The 19,450-nt window shown below is 54.4% G+C and overlaps 1 long non-coding RNA gene across 1 annotated transcript; it reads right to left on the bottom strand.

Annotated features, from left to right (window-relative positions):
* Positions 1–9,055: 9,055 nt before the first annotated feature.
* LOC123596555 lies at positions 9,056–11,318 on the bottom strand. The gene is made up of 2 exons (XR_006711767.1): positions 10,804–11,318; positions 9,056–9,268 (listed from the first exon to the last, which is right to left on the bottom strand). It is a non-coding gene; the product is annotated as an uncharacterized LOC123596555 (long non-coding RNA).
* Between the last annotated feature and the right edge of the window lie 8,132 nt (positions 11,319–19,450).

Below are 19,450 nucleotides of genomic sequence, written 5' to 3'. Positions count from 1 at the left end.
GGCACACTGGGTTCCATGGGACCACCAATCCGTCCGTGGAGCGGCGAGATCGTGGGGAAAGCTTTGCGGACGGGCACACGGTGTTCTGCTTAGATACAGAATTTGCTTCCTGGATCTCACAGTTGCCTGCGTCCCATGTAATTCAAGTCTCACGGGAGCTGCAGTAAAGGACGTGGGCTAGAGAAGCTCGTGGCCTTCAGTCCACCAGGAACACGCGCAGGGAGGCCCCTTGCTCTGCACCACACGCGACACGCGGCCGCGGGGGAGGGAAGGACGAGGGGCTGCTCCTGCCCCCCGGAGCCGGCTGGGCGCAGAGGAAGTGAGGTGAGGGGAGAAGGGTCCAGAACAGAGCTGGTTGTGCAGAAGGAGAGAGCCTGGCAGAATGAAGGCGCTCACCGCCCCGCCCAGGGCCTGCACACACTGGCTGTGTGCAGGACTGCCGGAGAAGGGCCGTTTCCAAGGAGCACCGTCTGGCGGCAACATCCAGGGGGGAGGTGCCCGTCGGGGATGGCTCCGCTCACATTTGCACACACGGCCTCGCCCATCACCTGGGGCCTGTCGGAGATGCCGCGTGAAGCTGATGCCTGGTTCCGGGTCTCCAAACCCCGGCTTCTCCCCGTGCCTGCCTCTTCCCCGTGGTGAGACACCTCCCTGCTACGTGGGCCGGGGTCCCTCGGGTCAACCACGTGCGCTGGGAGAAGGCGGGGCCCAGTGGCGTCATGGCAGCCTGTGGACTCCTTGGCCCGGGAATGACCTACAGTTGGAGCTGAACGTCTGCTCCACACTAACGAAGTGCGTGAACTTGGGCCAGTGATTCAGCCTTTCTATGCCTCAGTAGATTCCTCCATGAAATGGGCTTTGCAATGTAATAGAATATAATAGTGGATGATAGGACATGGAGACTGCCTCGCCCAGGACCCAGTATGTAACACGTGCTCCACGGACACCCTTGGCACTATGGATGCTTCTTTTGCTAATTTAGTGTCTGGAGGGAAGGAGCAGAAGGAAACTGGCACTTAGCTACACGATGCTATTTCTATCTTTACAGAGGTTGCCTGAGACAGGGCAGGTGCACAGCAGGTCTGGAACTTACCAGCTGAGACCCAGAGAAACTTGTTTAACCTGTTATTAAAAAATACTTCATACAAATTTTTGAATAAGTAACATATTCACTTGGTTTAAAAATATCTCCAAAGGGAAACATTGAGAAATCAGCACCACTTGTCTCCTCTCGCCCCTCCGCATCTCGCACCCCCAAAACAACTATCGTTAACTGTTTACATGCTTCTGGTGCTAATTAGTGCACAAAAAAGAAAATTAGAAACTTACATTTTAATTTTCCTCTCTTGATTTTTGTAAGGGAGAAGTTTGTATAATAGGCCCACTTCCGTATGCTGCCTTGTAAAAATTAATTTGATCTACTTTGGAGATCTTTAATCACCTCTACACGGTGAAGTCTCTTTATTCTTTTATTTAAAAGTTTTAATTTATTTATATTGAGAAAGAGAGAGAGAGAGGCAACAGGAACAGATAGAGAGAATCCCACGCCGGCTCCTCACTGTCAGCGCAGAGCCCGATGCGGGGCTTGAACTCACCAACCGAGAGATCATGACCTGAGCCGAGATCAAGAGGCTGACGCTCAACCGACTGAGCTGCCCAGGCGCCCCTCTCTATCCTTTCTTACAGCTGCACATACTCCACGATATGGCTGGATCATACTCTACTGAACTATTCCCCTATTTAGGGACTTTTGGGTTGTTTAATAATTTGCTGTCGCCAAAATCCTGCCATAAATAACCCAAAGTACAGCTCTAGGGTAACTTCCCAGAAACTGATCCCTGGGTCAAAGAGTGTCAGCACGTCACATTTTGATGGACGTTATGAATTTTCCTTCTGTGAGGGAATTTCCACCAACAGCGGGCGCAGATGACTTCTCAGCCTCCGTGACACAAGGTACTCTTCGTAGAAATGTCTATAGGTCAGAAATACCTATTTTCGTTTCTCTTATTATGCGTGAGGTTGGACATCTTTCAATACAGTGAAGGATTCTTTGGTTTTTCTTTTTTTTTTAAGTTTATTTATTTATTTATTTATTTAATATTTACTGAGAGAGAGAGAGAGAGAGAGAGTGCAGGGAAGGGGCAGAGAGAGAGAGAGGGAGAGAAAAAAGTCCAAGCAGGCTCAGCACTGTCAGCCCAGAGCTTGACACCGGGCCCGAACCCATGAACCGTGAGATCATGACCTGAGCTGAAGTCAAGAGTTGAACACTCAACCAACTGGGCCACCCAGGCGCCCCTGATTTCTCTTTTTCTTGAAGCTATGGTTCATCTCATTTTGTAGTTTTCTATTGGGTTGTTGGTTTTATTAAAGTTATTTAGAGAAGTTCTGCGATAAAATTGCAAATAGTTTTATTAGTTTAACTTTGTTTTTCCTATGGTTTTAGAATTTGAAATTTAATCTTAATTTTGGAATGTAGAATTTTTGATGTAAATTCAAACTTTTCATCTTTTTAAAAATGGCTTCTGTATGTGGAATCGTTACTTTGAAAGTTCTCTGTCTCGAGACATTAGAGGAATCCCCCATGTTTTCTCCTGAAACTTTTATGGTCTCATTATTTATCTTAGACTCCATATGCAGTGAGAGGCTAGAGCCTGCTTACACCTGCTCCCGAGGGCTTCAAATCCGCGGAGAACTAATTTACAGCGTGGAAATGGGCAATGCTGCATAATCAGGAATTTAAAACTTTTTTTTTAGAGTCAGTTATTAAAGCATTTGGGAACCCAGTCCTGCCTCTAATCTACTTAGATTTTTAAACAAATAATGTACTTGACCACTTTAGGGTTGGCGATCTCATCTGGGGCAGGAGGCAATAAATGGCAAGCAGCCATCATGCAGAAGGTGCTTGGCCAGGGCAGCCACTGTTGTCCCTGACACCTGCCATTAACCCCGTGAGACACCCTCTGGACTCTTTTCACAGGCACTGGGCAGGCAGAGGCTTATCCACACTGCATGGCAGGGGCAGATGGGGGTGGGGTGGGGTGGAACTGGCTCCCCATGCAGGTCCACGTTACCCCCGGGCTCACTGGTGCTCTTTTTCTCTCAATACAGTGTCATGTTGAGGGCCACGCTGACCGTGTTGGGGAAAAACATGGTGTTGGAAAGGTCGACCTGAGAGTATGAACAATTATTGGATTTTTTCACACCCTATTTTACCCCACTTTGGGGGGGGGTGCCTAGTCCTTCCTCGATGTTCAGGCAAGTGGGGCCAGCGAGGCGGCCAGGTGAGAAGCAGTCACAAGCGTTAATAGTACTGGAGCAGAGTCGCCCGGGGCGAGGGGTGGGGGTTGCTTAGTCGGTTGAGCTGCTGACTCTTGATTTCCGCTCAGGTCATGATCTCATGGCTGGTGGGATCAAGCGCCCTGCACTGGGTTCTGTGTTGAGGGCATGAAGCCTGTTTGGGGTTCTCTCCCCCACTCTCTCTGCCTGTCCCACACTCATGCTGTTTCTCTCTCAAAATAAATAAACTTAAAAAAAACCGGTCCTGGTGCGCTCCCTCTCCCCTCCTGCCCGTGGTAGGGGTGACGTGGCAAGGGCGCCCTTCTCCTTCTGCCTCTGCTCACCAGGCACTGCCCAGCTGTGCTGTTTTCTTCCTGTTCTGTTTAAGCGAATTGCCTCCTGAACACGTGTTGGGTGGAGGCTGGCGGAGCCAGTGTGATGTTGTCGGAGCCTCGGACTCCTCTTGCGATGGCCCTGGGTGGGGTCGTCCCCTCTGCAAACTGTTTTGAAAAATTTGGGTAGTTCTCATAAACATGGCCTTTTACTTGTGCTCGCACACAAAACCATTTTCCCTCTTTAACTTTTTCCCTTTCTTCAATCGGAAAACATGGTGGACACTTCATAGGAACTTTCCGACAAGAGCCTCAAACATTCCAGACACTGCTGTGCCCTGAGGGACCCGGCTTGGCCTTTCATTACTCTGCACCTTTCTTCTTGTTGCCCTCTCCGTCCACCTGGAGACTCTGGCTCATCTGCAAACACACACGTCATCCTGGGTCTGAAGCGCCCCTTCTCCACCAAGCCTGGGCTCTCTCGGCTGGATGCCCCCTGCATCTTTTGTCCTCTGCCTCAGGGCACCAATCCCGTCCCACCACCTGTTCACCAATCTCGTCCTGCTACACGCTCACCAATCCCGCCCTGCTGCATATTCACCAATCCCGTCCCGCTCATATTCACCAATCACGTCCCGCCTCACGCTCACCAATCCCGCCCTGCTGCATATTCACCAATCCCGTCCCGCTACAAGGCTCACCAGTCACGTCCCGCCGCATGCTCACCCGCCGCCCGCTCACCGTGTGTGTGTCGCGTTTTCCTCTTTCTCCTCTGTTATCAACTTCTTAAAGAAGGGTGAGTACTTTAAAAAATTTGGTTTTAAAAATGTCCTGACTCTGGCTTAGTGCATGTAAAACACTCTGAACGAATGGTTGCTAGTTGAGTGAATGCGTGAACACACACAAGACCTTTGCTGGCCAGGGAGAAAACAGAATGAAAAGCAATTAATGTGCTGTGAATTTCCTTTATTTAAATTTTGGAGGTAATCCTGGTAAAATAAGATTCATCTTTCCCTGTGTTTTCCTCCCTATCTTGCCAGCCCTTTGTCTCCCTGGGATCTCTGAAAACATATGCCTGGGGCAAGGCTATTGCTGCTGTAACAAATCACCGCAGAGCCAGAGGCTTGCACAAACACACATTTATTATCTTACAGCTCTATAGGTTTGCAGCCTGAGCGGAAATCAAATTTTGTGTTGGGCTGCTTCCTTCTGGAGGCTGCAGTGGAGAATCGGTGTCCTTGCCTGTTTCAGTGTCCAGAGACTGTCACGTTCCTTGGCTGTGACCCCTTCCTCCATCGCCCATGTCAGCGATGGCTGGTCAGACTCTCTTTACATCCCTCCAGGCTGCCTCTGTGGTCACATCTTCCTCTGACTCTCTTCGTCTGTCTCCCACTCTCACTTTTAAGGACCCTTATGACTATATTGGGTTCATGCAGATAATCCAGGATAACGTCTCTATTTTGAGGTCCATTAATTAGCCACCTTAATTCCATTTTTAAATCTTCATAGTCCTTTGATAGGTAATGGAACATATTCAGGGATTCCTGGGACTAGCACGTGGACATCTTTACAGGGTCGCTATTCTGTCCACCACAGAGCCCACAGACCTGGCTTGCTGCTTTGGGCAAAGCAGGAGAACACAGCCTTACAGTGAGCCAGTGCCACCACAGGGCATCGCTTAGCCTTGCCGGGCACTTGGGCACCCCTTACACACAGGTGTGTGATGTGAATTTGGAAGGGGGTCACTCAGTTCCAGAGTGGTAAAGCCACTCTTGTTTGTTCTGTATCTTCACCCTCATTTTCACAGAACCACGCAGAACAAGAACACAGGAATGTCTTCACTAAGCTTGGACATAAACCTGGAGGTGTGAAAGTTGGGCACAGACCTGGGACAGTGGTTGTCAAAAAGCTTGACGCAGTTCACCCGTCACAGATCTCCATTTCCCAGAGGATAACTATTTTGGTGATAATAACGGAGTGTTGCATTGTTTGTTTTTGTTTTTGTGGGAGGGGGGTGATGAATGATTCAACTATTGGAGCAAGAAACAGTGGATGAAGCTTGTCTGAGCTAGAAGGAAATGAATTTTTCATGTCCACATTGGAAAACCATACTCTAAAAAATATTGCTAATGCAACTTTGAATCACTAAGCGCTGTCGAGTTTACAAAGTTCCCCATGAACACATTTACAAGTAAGTGAAATGTGATCATGTGAAAACAGGATTAGAACAAAGGAACTGCTCATAACAGCCTCTGTTCAACCTGTGGCAGAGTCCTGACATTTGTCTGAATTCTAGAACACGTCAAACAGGACTTTCGAGCCAGAGTTTTTAGTTAAATGCTGAAGTAGCATCTTCAGGACACTCTGGAAAGGTGGGAACTTTAATTCACAGATTTCCACTGAAGTCCCTCTTCGTTTCCTCTCACTAGATTACCAGTGATTGGTCCTCAGTCATATATAGAGTGAGTATCTACCTACGTGAGCATCATTTGCCAAGAGCCACTAAGGGAATGATTACTTCCTGGCTTTGCCCATAGGTGGGCTGTGGACACATTTTGAGAATCACTACTCTATAAGTTAGAAAGGAATAATTGCCGATCAAACCATAAAACCATAGAATTTAAGTGATGGATGAGACCTAAGAGTGTACCTTCTCCAGGAGCTCTTGAGCTGATTTGGAGAGGAGCCTGCGTTTTCAGCTGGCAGCCCCACCTGATGGTGGCTGGAAAGCACATGAAGAAACAAAGAGATGGTTAGGGGCACCTGGGTGGCTGGTTAAACGTCCGACTTCAGCTCAAGTCATGATCTCACGGTTCCTGGGTTCGAGCCCCACATCATGCTCTGTGCTGACAGTTCGGAGCCCGGAGCCTGCTTCGGATTCTGTGTCTCCCTCTCTCTCTGCCCCTCCCCTGCTTGCGCTCTGTCTCTCTCTCTCTCTCTCTCTCTCAAAGATAAATAAATATTAAAAAAAAAAAAAGTGTCTCCACTTTTCCCTTCCATCTTTGCTGCCTGCGCCTTTTCTACCAACACAGCACTTTCCACACCTTGGCTTGTCACGGACATACATGTGTTCCCGCAACGTATAGGCACATGCCAGCACATACATGCAGGCATGTTTTAACGCTGGTATAGATTACATGTTGTGTATTGAAGGTACTGTTTCAATACTCTGCGGTATTCTAGAAAGTTCCACGCACTCTGCCATTTGCACGAATGCGAGAATTTTGATCAGATTCCGTTGCTTCTCCTGATCTGCATCTGTAGGTTGTGTGACAGATGATCTGCGGGCAGCATCTACTTAAATGCTAACCATTTCAGGCACCTGCCTTCGGGATGAGGCAGCCTAGTTCATCACTAGTCCGATCATGTTTCTGGAACGTTTTTCTTCTGTTGGCCAGCCTTGCCCTTCTTGTGTCTTCTTGGCACTGGTCATGCCCTACAGGGCACAGGACGCGTCTGGGCCTCACGATTTACTATGACATCTTCCGAGCACTTGTAGCCGGTGAAAATCTCTCCCTTTTGTCTGCTTTTGCTCAGGCCACATAGAGGCCTCCATGGGGTGAAGGAAAGAAAAGAGCCCAGTTACGGCCTGAGCAGGTCACTTACTCTTCCTGGGCCTCAGTTTATTTGTTAACAGAGGAACAGTCTTGTCCTGCCTAACTCGAAGCGTGATGCGACTGATTGACGTAATGGTCATAAACAGCAGAGTCCTTTCTTGAAGAGAAATGTGAAACGTTGCCTGGGCTACCTCAGGCTCTTTCACTGATCCTCATGGTACCCACGACTGAAGTCATTACGCTGGATGTGGTGCCCCCATTCAGAATATAGTGGGACCGTTATCCCCACACTTGGGACACACCTCACGCCTCTGTGCTTCTCGAAAAATGGCAAGAACTCTACCAAGTTGGAAGCAATCTTTACACAACAGGTAGAACATGTTGCTCTATGACGTGGGCCTGCCAAAAACATCCATCAACTCACACACGTAGCTGCTGAAAGCTCGGTGTCAAAGCCACAAAGACCAGATGGGCAGAAGGCACGGTCCTGCTCTCGGGAGTTGATGGGACGGTTGAGAGATCTGCACATGAGACCAGACAACAATATAAGACCCTGCGTAAGGATGGACGGGCCATCCGTGGAAAGCTGTGCAGCCTGGAGGCAGTGAATCTAGCCAGAAGACACAAAAGGGCCAAGTTCCCAAGAGAAATGACACTGGTCCATAACAGGGCAAGGGACAAATGCCTTGAGTCAGAACAGACCTGTGCCGGGAGAGCTCATATAAGCATGTGGGTGCAGGAAGTTGGGTGTTGGGAGGATATAGTTACAGGTGGGAAATTTGCCCCTTCCCCAGGTGTCTCCTAGACATGCTTTCGGGGACTGACCACTTAACTTTCCCCCAGGTCATTCATTTAGCCAGAATATATAACTTGACCATCACCGGGGACAGATGCTGGGGACATAGTGTCCGTGTGTCTGTGGCTCCCTTTGAGGAACTCCCGGTCTCACTATAAAGAAAAGCACATACTCTCTGATTTTAGCATCACATGCTCTCGGCCTCACTCATGTCTGGGGTGATCCTGGTAGTAATTCCTCGTGCCGGATGAGGGCTCCGGGAGGGGTTCACGTAGCAGGTGGCATCGAAGCTGACTGAAGATGGCATTCCCGAGTGTTCCAGAGATAACGCGGACAGGGGGCTCAGCAGACCAAGACGGTTGCCCAAGAGGCCCACGGAGACGCGTGCCCTGCGCCTGGGGGCGGTGCAGACCTCAGCGAGGCCCCGGGGCGGTGTCTCCTGGGCGTGTGGATTGAAAACCACCTCTCTTGGTGCTTCTCATGGGAGCCTTTGGTTAAAAAGCAAGGGATGGGGCTGAGGGACTTGGGCGGGGGTGGGGGCAGGGCTGGAAATAGAGCCTGGTTCAGCCTGTGTGGTGGTTTTCAAAAGCATCCACAGAGTCTCTCTCTTCCCTTCGATGGGTGGAGCTCAACTCCCCCCCCCCCCCCCCCCCCCCCCCCCCCGCCGGACAGTGGGCTGGACTCAGTTATGTGCTTCTAACAAAGAAGACACAGGCGGAGGGGAAGGTGTGTGGGTTCAGACACAAGGCCATAAAAAGTCCCCACGGTTCCTCCAGGCATTCTCTCTGGGATCACACATGCTGCGGTTTGCCGGGTATGTGTCATACAGACACTCAAGCGACCCTATGGAGAGACCGTGTAATGAGGACCCCAGCCCTCCAGCCACCCGCCACGGGAACCCTCAGCTCTCTCAAGCCGTGAGCCAGAAACACCCTGTGCTAACCATACCATGGTTTTCTGTATTTTCTGATGTTTTGACATCGGGGGCCTTGCTGACCTTGGAGACGCTGCCCCTCCCAGGGCTGGCCAATTCCTAGAGGCTGCCAAAGTCTTCGTCCATTCGGGCCACTGCAGTAGAATACCACAGACGGGGGGCTTGTAAACAATAGAATTTATTTCTTGCCGCTCTGGAGGCCGGGAAGTCCAAGATCAGTCCAAGAGGTGGGAGCCTTTTCCTGTTCCTTCCTCTGTGGTCCCGCTCTGCAGGCGCAGCGTGGCCTCCTCCCGGGATCTCTGAGCACAGCTTCTCAGTGGCGGCTGCTGTCTCCTGGTCTGCTGGCCTCACCACACCTGGGTACAAATAGCACCTGCATCCGAACACATGCCCGGCTCAACTCTTCTGGAAACTGATCACACGTGTTTGTTGTCTGAAGCAGTTAAGTTTTGTGGCAATTTGCTATCAGTAACAGCTATCTAGCATGGCCTGTGAAGGCCTACAGGTTTAGAAATTAGGAAGATACCGTGGTTTTTAAGGGGAGCCACGTGCTGAATTTTTTATTAGAAAAGGCCCCTCTGGTGGCAGAGATGGTAGGAGAGTATGTTCCCCCAGGACAGACGGACCCATGTGGCAAGTCTGACCCTTTATCTTGTTAATACGACAGCCTCAACCCTGTGGTCTGAGTCTACAACTTTGTTTTTTAATGTTTATTTTTGAGAGAGAGAGAGAGAGAGAGAGCGAGTGGGGGAGGGGCAGAGTGAGAGAGGGAGACACAGAATTGGAAGCAGGCTCCAGGCTCTGAGCTGTCAGCACAGAGCCCGACGTGTGAACCCTGAGATCGTGACCCTGAACACAAGTTGACGCTTAACCGGCTGAGCCACCCAGGTGCCCCCTGAGTGTAGAACTTTGGAGAGGAGAGGGTTTGAATGATTTTTTTTTGCAACTTTCCAAAGCATTCGCTCATCAATGCCTCTCATGGCAATGTTTATTTTCCCCGCCAGTGTCATCCCAAGAAGGATCTGGTTGACAGGGCACGTGGGGGGCTCAGTGGGTTAAGCCTCCAGCTCTTGATTTCTGCTCAGGTCATGATCTCACGGTTTGTGAGTTTGAGCCCCACATCAGGCTCTGCGCTGGCAGTGTGGATGGAGATTCTCTCTCTCTCTCTCTCTCTCTCTCTCTCTCTCTCTCTCTCTCTCTGCTCCTCCCCAGTCTGCACTCTCTCTCTCAAGAATAAACTTAAAAAGAAAAAGAAAGATCTAATGTGGGCAAGTGCCCCTTCTTACCTGATTTTCCCCATCAGTTTGAAAAGTCCAAACACTTTGTGACTCTTTCCTTCCCTGCGGCCTTTACCTTGTTTGTTGAGTTTAGGGACCTGAGAAGGCCACACCCCACGGTGGGCACTGCAGGCGTGGGCGGGAGTGGGGTGGGGTGGGGGGCACCTTCAGAAAGTCTAGGTGGTTAGAGATCAGGGACCAGGACCCTGGTTTGCTGCACTGGGGGTTGAGCCGGCAGCCTCTTCATGCGTCCTGTCCTGCGAGGCATCCCCTCCGAGGACAGGGCTGAAGCAGGCAGGGTTTCTCTGCAGGAGGGGGAGTGGCCGGAGGGCCTGGCCACCTGCACGCAGGACAAGCCCGTTAAGTGCCCTGGGAGCTGCTTTCGCAGGAAGGCTCAGCAGTAGCCTCCTTCTGCTGGTCGCGGGGCGCTGGCTGGTCTGGGGGGGGGGGCAGCGAAACACTCCTAGTTCCCCAACGCCTGCAGCGTAGCACGTGAGACGGTACCCGAGCAGGGAGTTTTCATAATGGTAGTAGTAGAATAATAATAATATCAATAATAATAATAAAGCATCAGTCCATGTTGTAAGCACGCTGAGGCAGGGAGAAGTACGCTCAGAATTAACTGACTTACAAATGGCACAATGCCATTTTCTTGGACTGTCTGGAAGACAGAAGTGTGAGTCTGCAGGTGTCTCTCCGGGGTGCCCTCCGGGGAGGCCCGCGAAGGCTGCGGGGATGTCCAGGGCGGGGCGCGGGGATGTAAAGTGGCGGCTTCAGACGAGACAACCCAACAGGACTTCGTCCCCCTTCAGAGAACTGGCTCGCCGCGTCTTGCTGGCCGGCGCGCAGCCGCAGGAGGATCCGTCCCCTAGGCACGCGGGAGGCGACAGAGCAGGGGCGGCGGGCACCACCCAGCCTTCCGAACGCAGGAGGCGGCTGTTTGGGGAGAAACGCGCCAGCGGGCGCTTCCGAGTGCGGCCTCAGGCTCTTAGCTCCTGCCCACCTCCCCGCCCCGGCGTCGGCCCTCGTCCCCGCGCAGGGACAGGATCCCCCCGCGGCAACGAGCGGCGTCCTCCCCCAGGCCGGACACCGCCCTCCCTCCAGGTGGCAGCACACTCCGCAGAAAGCGGGCGGAGCCTCCCCCAAACCCGCGCCCCGTCCCCAGGGGGCGGCTCCGCGGACGGAAGGCGGCCGTTCCAGTGGGGCCACCGCCGGCGCCACCGCCCCCACCCCCACCCTCCGCGCTCGCGCTTGCGTGCGCGCACACACAGAGAAGCACACGCGCACACAGAAGCACGCGCACACGGAAGCACACGCACACGCGCGCTGTTATGGTCTGATTGCAGTGTCCTCCCCAAGTTCACGTGCTGAAATCCCTCCGTGTGACGCTACTTGGGGGCGGATCTTTGGGAGGTGATTCGGGTCAGGTGGGGTCGTGAGAGGATGAGCGGTCCAATCAAGGAGATTCCCACCCCCCCCCACCCCCCCGCCGAGCTCCCGGGGCCTTCCACGGGGACACAGCGCTAAGTCTGCGCCAGAGGGGGCCTTCCCGGCCCCCCCATCCTGGATGGCCGCCCCCAGACGTGTGAGCGATGCGGTTCCGTTTGTTCGTGAGCCATCCTGTCCGCGGAGCCGCGTTCTAGCAGCCGGCCGGCCAAGGCACCCACGGGCCGCACGCTCACACGTGCGCGCACCCGCAGACTCACTGCTCACGCTCACGGGTGCGCGCGCACCCGCAGACTCACTGCGTGTACTCACACCTACACACACACCCGCAGACTCACTGCACATGCTCACACGTGCACGGGGGCACACGCACACTCCCCTGCCGGCACATCCCTTGGGCCACCCGTTCTGTCGCTCCGAAGGTTAGGGAAGTAGTCCTCTGGCTGCCCCGCCCTTGGGTAGGTCTCAAGCGTGGGTCAACATCTCCTGAATGACTCATCAGCGTATTAGGTGACACAGGAGTGCATTTTGCCTCCTGGCCCAGACCAGAAGGCTCGGGCTTGTCAGGGTGACGTGGGGGTGCTGCCCGGTGCCCCCCACACCAGCTCTATGTGAGGGGACTCCGGCTGGGAGCCCTGCTGTCCCCACTCTACACCCCCGGGTCTGCCTGGATGTCCCCTGGGGGGTCGCGTCTTTGGATGCACGGAGAGTAACCAGGGAAGCCAGAAATACTGAAAACTCCATGGGGGGGGGGGGGCCCTGGCACCACCCTCTGAACCTGCAAACACTGAACCACGTGACCGTGGCCCTCTGGATCCTAATTCTCACAGCTTCTTCTCTGGCCGCTGCTGCACACTTTATCACTATGATAATGGGCGCCTGGGTGGCTCAGTCGGTTAAGTGTCCCACTTCGGCTCAGGTCATGATCTCGCAGTTAGTGGGTTCGAGCCCCATGTAGGGCTTTGTGCTGACAGCTCAGAGCCTGGAGCCTGCTTCGGATTCTGGGTCTCTCTCTCTGTCCTTTCCCTGCTTGTGCTCTCTCTCTGTCTTTCAAAAATAAATGTAAAAATATATGTATCACTATGATAAAGTGTCCCTTAGTTCAGGGCCATGAGCCAGCCCTGGAGAGGAGATGCGAGTAAGACCCTTTGGGCCTGGGCACTTCCTGGGTGGACTGGGGAGTCGGGGACAAGGCCTTGGGTCCATTCAGGGGCATGTCCTCTGAGTGGAGTGACATGGTGTTCTGGGCCACGCAGTCCTCACTTGGAAAACGGGGGTTGCAATAGTTTTTCTGTTCGCTGGGGGCGGCTGAGACAGTGTGGCAAAAGGGGGGCCGGACAAGAGAGTTTACTGGCCCGGTTCTGGAGGCAGGAGGTCTGAAGTCAGGTGTTGGTGGGGACACATGCCCTCTGCAGGCTTTGGCAGAGGACCTTCCACTGCTGGGGGGCTGCTGGAGCCTGGGTCCTCCTGGGCTTGAGGCCCCCGCCCCCCCCCCCACCCCGGCCTGTGCCTCTGCTCACAAAGCCTTCTCACTGCCTCCGTGTCCAGTGTCCCAGTTCGTGTCAGGACCCTGGCCACTGGATTAGAGCCCCTCTACTCCAGTACGCCCTCCTCTGAACTTCCAAACAGGGCCACGCCTGCAAGTATCAGAGTTGGGACTCATATCTGCGCTCAGGGAACCCAGTCAACACGATCGTGAGGGCTGGAGATTCCACATCACTGGAGCTCATTAATCAGGGTGCGAGAAAGACAGCCTGCCTCCTGCCCCCATCCTGGGAGGCTCCAGAGCTGCCCGGAAGACCCCTGGGGCGAGGGGGAAGCCCGAGCACCTCCCCCGGGCTCCAGCCGCTCAGGGCACCTCAGTCCCCTTTCAGGCTTGGCTCAGCTCCAGTTTCTCTGGGCCGCAGAAGTCTGGACTTCCTTCATGAGGACCTAGGGCCCTGGAGAGGGTGTGGGTGGAGCACCTTGCTTCAGTCCCGTGGGCAGCCGCTTGGAGCTGGGAGCCGGGAGCTGGGAGCCAGGAGCTTGGAGCTGGGAGTAAGGAGCAGGGAGCAGGGAGCTGGGACCTGGGACCTGGGACCTGGGACCTGGGAGACTGGAGCCAGGTCCCAGGTCCCAGCTCCCTGCTCCCTGCTCCTTACTCCCAGGTCCCAGCTCCTGGCTCCCAGCTCCCAGCTCCAAGCGGCTGCCCATGGGACCAAAGCAAGGTGCTCCACCCACACCCTCTCCAGGGCCCTCGGTCCTCATGAAGAGACTGGAGCCGGGAGCTGGGAGCAGGGAGCTGGAAGCTGGGAGCAGGGAGCTGGGAGCAGGGAGATGGGACCGGGACCGGGAGGCAGGAGCAGGGAGCAGGGAGCAGGGAGCTGAGACCTGGGAGCAGGGAGCAGGGAGCTGGGACCTGGGAGCAGGGAGCAGGGAGCTGGGAGCAGGGAGCTAGTTGCTGGGAGCAGGGAGCAGGGAGCTGGGAGCTGGGAGCAGGGAGCTGGAACCTGGGACCTGGGACCTGGGAGCAGGGAGCTGGGACCTGGGACCTGGGAGGCAGGAGCAGGGAGCTGAGAGCTGGGAGCTAGGCGCTGGGACCTGGGAGCAGGGAGCTGGGAGCAGGGAGCTGGGACCTGGGATCCTGGATCCTGGAGCTGGAGCAGGGAGCAGGGAGCTGAGAGCTGGGAGCAGGCCCTGGGGCCCGGACCCAGCCGCAACCACAACCGCTGACCACACAGCGCCAGGCACCTCGGGATTCTGGGGTCTGGTTAGCAGTGTGGTCCAGCCCTGGGCGCCCGGGTTTCAGAGGCCACTCCAGGGTCCATGTGGGGTCTGGAGAGCCTGTGAGGCGGCGCTGGAGGTTTGCCATGGGCAGGGCCCAGCCCACGCCTTCCCGGCTGCCCCCACAGCGGGGCACCCCAGCCAGCCCTCTCTTATGTGCCCATTCCACATGCCGTTTCTCGACGGGGGCGCTCTTCACATCGGTGTCACTTCTGCCCGTGCAAGTAAACTACGTGCTCATGGGCAGAGGTCAGCCCCCAACCACATAACAAGACCACATATGGACCACCATGCATCCGGAGCTAGGCAGTCTGTCCTTGGAGCCCCCGTCCACTGCCAGTCTCGGGTCAGAACTTAGCTCTGCAGTGAGTACTTCCCGACTGGTCATGGGCTCCTCTCTCCTCTCTCTGTAGTCTGTAGGCCAGGCTGGCTTCCAGAGAAACCAGTGGTTGGCACTTGCCTGTGGATCACCGGACCCAGCAGGGAGTCTGGCTAGGTCGCCTGCCAGTGGGAAGGGGTGCTAGACCCTGGGGCCTCTGACCGCCTGTGCAGTGAAGGTGCTGGAAAGACCTGTCTTTTTTTATAATTTTTTAAACATTTATTCATTTTTGAGAGACAGAGCATGAGTGGGGGAGGGGCAGAGAGAGAGATGGAGACAGAATCTGAAGCAGCTCCAGGCTCTGAGTTGTCGGCACAGAGCCCAACGTGGGGCTCGGACCCAGGAACCATGAGATCATGACCAGAGTTGAAGTCTGATGCCTAACCCGCCACCCAGGTGCCCCATGGAAAGGACCTGTCTTCAAGGTCGGTACCCCCTGTGGTAGCCCGTGTTTCTTAGCAGTTACCTGGCACATAGAAGTTCTTGGTCAGCTGCTTGTTACAAATAATCACCCTCATTAACAGACACAGAGGGAGCCAGTGAGACACAGTGATAGAAAAGCCCAGAAGTAGGGTTTGGAAGGGAGTCTTTCACTCTCCAGCTGGGTCTCCTCAGAAAAAACTTGTATAACTTCTTCCAGTTTCGGCCATGGCCTCTATCACGTGGGCCGATGAAGGTCCTTGCACAGGAAGCCATGAGTGAGCATGAAGACATGGAAATACTGTCCCAATATTGCTTGTAATCAAATAAGTTCAACATCTGTTGCAGTCACGAGAAATAGAATGAACAAGGCTGACAGGTGCCGAGCTTTACAGCACGTAGGGGCCCGTGAAGACGACTGATGCGGAGGCACAGTGGGGGTCATCCCAGTGGCCTGGTGGGTAGGTCCTGAAAAGGGGGTGAGCCTGCCTGAGCCTCGGGACATAGGACTTGAGTGTGAGTGGCTCGTTCTTCTCAAGTAGGGGTACAGTGGGTAGTTGTGCCCTGTGTGCCGAGGGACTTTGGGTCGACCTCCTCTGAACTCCCTTGGTGAGTGTCCAATGGGCCACGCGCCCCGGCAGCCCTGTGTCCTCGTCCCTCCCACCCATGGCTCCTGTCCTGTTGTTTAAAATATCACATCTAGGAAATGCAAACAGGCTAGTACACTGTGGGCTAATCTCACCGTGGCCGTGACCTTGGCAGGCTGTGACAGCTTTTCATAGAAAGTGCAAGGGGGTGCTCCGTGTGTGAGTATTCGTGCCATAGTTGGGGGCGGGGGGGGAGTTGGGGAAGACACTTTTCTAAGATATCATGGGAACTGTGTGCCAGGCACACAAGGCTCTTCGTGGTGCTGGTGGTGGCAGTTACCCGTCTCGAGCTTCATTAAAAAGGCGTGAAGACAAATCCACAGAGGGCTTGCTAAACAAATATCACTGGAAGCCACAAGGCACTGGACGGCTCCTGAGAAGGAGTAGGCGTGCTGGGAGCGTGGGGGGAGGGCTTGAAATGCACAGGTTCTGGAGTGCAGGGTGACGGTGGGCTTCTCCCCGGTGACCCGCCTTCCCTCTCACCCCGGTGGGCAAGGGCAGGGCATTCAGAAAAGAAAGGACACCACCTCTGGCCCCCAGAGTTCATTTCTTCCTTCTTCTCGAAAGCAAGCAGATGGTTTCACTCACTGGCTCCCCACGTGTGGTCCCCGGACCAGCATCGGCTCAGCTGGGAGCTCCTCCCCAATGTGGGTTCCAGGGTCACAGCCGGGGCCTTCCAGATGAGCAGCTCCGAGGAGCGGAGACCCAGCCACCTGTTTAGTGGCCTTCTCTGTGGCTGCCTGTGAGAACCCCTGCTTCATGTAAGTGTCATCTGAAGACACAAAGGTTTACTCAAAACCCCAGGGGTGGAGTGTCTGGGAGGCTCAGGTGGTTAAGCGGCCGACTCTTGATTTCAGCTCAGGTCACAATCTCAGTTCATGGGTTCGAGCCCCATGTTGGGCTCTGTGCTGACAGCGTGGAGCCTGTTTGGGATTCTCTCTCTCCCTCTCTATCTCTCTGCCCCTCCCCTGCTCATGCTCTCTCTTGCTCCCTCTCTTAAAATAAATAACTAAAACTTAAAAAAAAAAAAAAAACCACGGGGGTTAAAAATAGACTTGCTTTTCATCTGGTTATTCCCTCTCTAGGAATTTATTTTCATTCCTAGGAACTTATTCTATGGACACACTCACGTAAGTGTGCAGATAGGGCATGAGTTCTATAAACAATGGAAAGATCACAAAGCTGTGTCCGACAGAGCCATGGTGAGGGGAGAGGCACATACCTGGGCATGAGGGTCTGCGCCATCCAACGATGAGGTAACACCGTGCGCAGTGGTCTGTACAGGTGCCTCACGTATGTGGTTAAAGGAAAGAGTACAGGACGCCCTCCCGTGTGCTTGTTAGAGGAGGGAACATGTATACTTTCCCAAACACGCTAATCAGTTTGTGTCTGGAAAATGCACAACAGGCGTATGTATTTAGTAATTTTAAAACTACCCAGGGAACAGAAACAAAACCCAAAGGTTAGGCAGAGAGAGGGCATGCGAGCCCACGACATTCGGCCGGGCGCGGGGGCCTCCCTCCCCATCCCGGGCACGGCCTGCTCTCCGCATCACTTGGACACAGAAGTTTATTTCCTCGGGTCCCTCTTCCGTGGGAACTGAGTTGGAAGGCTTCATGGTGCTTGAAGCTATTGAACGACTTCACAGCATTTATTTTCAGACTAAATAGTCTAATCTCGCTCTCTGATTTCTCCTCAGAAAACCTGAGCTCGTCTGAGGTTCTGCAGAACTGTGTTTGGTGGGGCCGATTTGGACATGTCGGCCCGATGCATCATTAATTTCCCGGGCTGGGTTAATTTCACTAAGGTGGCTGTGAATCAGTGGTTCATCACAATTACAATCTTGGTAATCGCTGGCAGAGGGTGGTATTCGGTTGATAGGTAAAAAATAAGTAGATTTAAAAATGGGGCGAGAATGACGGGATGTGAGAGATTAAGACAGACAGACAGGGACACAGACAGACAGAGGGAGGTGAAGGCATGGATTTCCACCATCAGCCCTTGGCCCTGAAACATGCTGGAATCTGTGCCCGACATAGCCCGGCCATGCTTTCTGTTGATTTCTGGTTGCTGGGACCACAAAGCACCCACAGCGACGGCTGCCTGCACCAAGGAGCTGTGATTCCCCAGTTTTGGGGTCCTGCCAGAAAACCCAGAGGAGGGAGCGTGGGGGCAGGATTCTGGACACCACAATGCGATGGCTCCTCTGCTCCAGCTGGAGATGGCGGGTCATGGGGCAGGCTCACCTGTGTGCTGTGCTGGGGTGACAGGAGGAGACGGGTGGAGGGTGTAGCCATACCCGTGGTCTCTCAGTGATCAGTACTGTTGCTTTTTCTTTTTTACCATTCTTTTCTTTTTAAAAATGTTGTTTAAAGTTTATTTATTATTATTTTGAGAGAGAGAGAGAGCAAGGAAGTAGGCGGGGAGCAGAGAGAGAGAGAGGGAGAGAGAATCCCAAGCAGACTCGCCACTCTGCACTGAGCCCCACGCAGGGCTCGATCCCACGACTTGGAGATCATGATCTGAGCCAAAATCAAGAGCTGGACACTCAACTGAAGGAGCCACCCCGGGGCCCCTTTCCAACACGTGTTTCACAAGTGCCTGCCAGGCACGGGCGATAGGCCAGGTGCTGGGGGAGGTACGGGTGAGGCACACATGGCCGGTGTGCCTCCCCTCCGCCCCGAGGCCTATGTCTGGAAGTCAGACAGATAGAAGCAAGGGAAGTCGAATGTAAACGTGGTATTTTAATGCCTGCAGGATGGTGTCTGACAAGGGTGGTGACGGCGGGCTCTTTCTCTGATGTGGGAGCTAAGTGGACAGTCCCGCTCAGCGGGAACGTAAGAGCAGGCCGTCCAGGAAGAGCACCGCGGAGGGGGCTGGGGGCTCTAACACGCAAGCAGGGACGGGCAGCCGGACCCAGGGGCTGTGCCAGAAGGCACTTAGTAACGGGCAGTGTAGCGCCCGGTTCGTGAGATTGGCTCGCTGCCATGTGAGCTCTGCCCCGGTCCCCAAGCCGCTCAAGTCCTTAAGTCAGTGCCCGCGTGGAGGTTCTCGGACCTGCTCCTCACAGGGGGTACCGGCCGATGCTGATGGCCTTGAATTTCTGGTGGCCGTGCTTGCTTCGGTGTATGGCAGAGCACACACACACACACACACACACACACACACACACAGGCCTGCTGGGACTCTGTGGGGCAGCTGGGACCACTGGGGACAGGGCGTTGAGGGGCTGCCTGGAGGTGAGGGACGACCTGGTCGTGGCCCCCAGAGACAGCCGTGCCTGAGGCACTCCCTGGCAGGAAGGAGGCGGCTGGGTAACAAGACGCTCCCAGGGCTCTGGAGAACCAGAATAATTCCCGCTGTCCCGGGCGTAGCGTCCCCAGCCCTGGTGGGGCCTCAAGCATGGCTATGGGGGTTGGGGGTGCAGGGGGGGGATGTGGGGTGATTAGGGGAGAGGCCTCAAGTGAGTGAGTGGCCCAAGGCACGTCTCCAGGGGCTGAGGCTGAGGCCGCCAGGGCCCCACGGTGTCTGGTGGGGGCGGGTGTACCCCACAGGGGCCCCAGGAGTCAGCGGGGGCAGGTGAGCACGCGGCGGGGGGGCATGGCCACAGGAGCAGCTCTGCA

This window comes from Leopardus geoffroyi, chromosome A1 (assembly GCF_018350155.1).
Source record: "Leopardus geoffroyi isolate Oge1 chromosome A1, O.geoffroyi_Oge1_pat1.0, whole genome shotgun sequence".
Lineage (NCBI taxonomy): Eukaryota > Metazoa > Chordata > Mammalia > Carnivora > Felidae > Leopardus > Leopardus geoffroyi.
The sequence above is the reverse complement of the archived record's forward strand: the minus strand, read 5'-3'. Positions and strand labels throughout refer to the sequence as shown.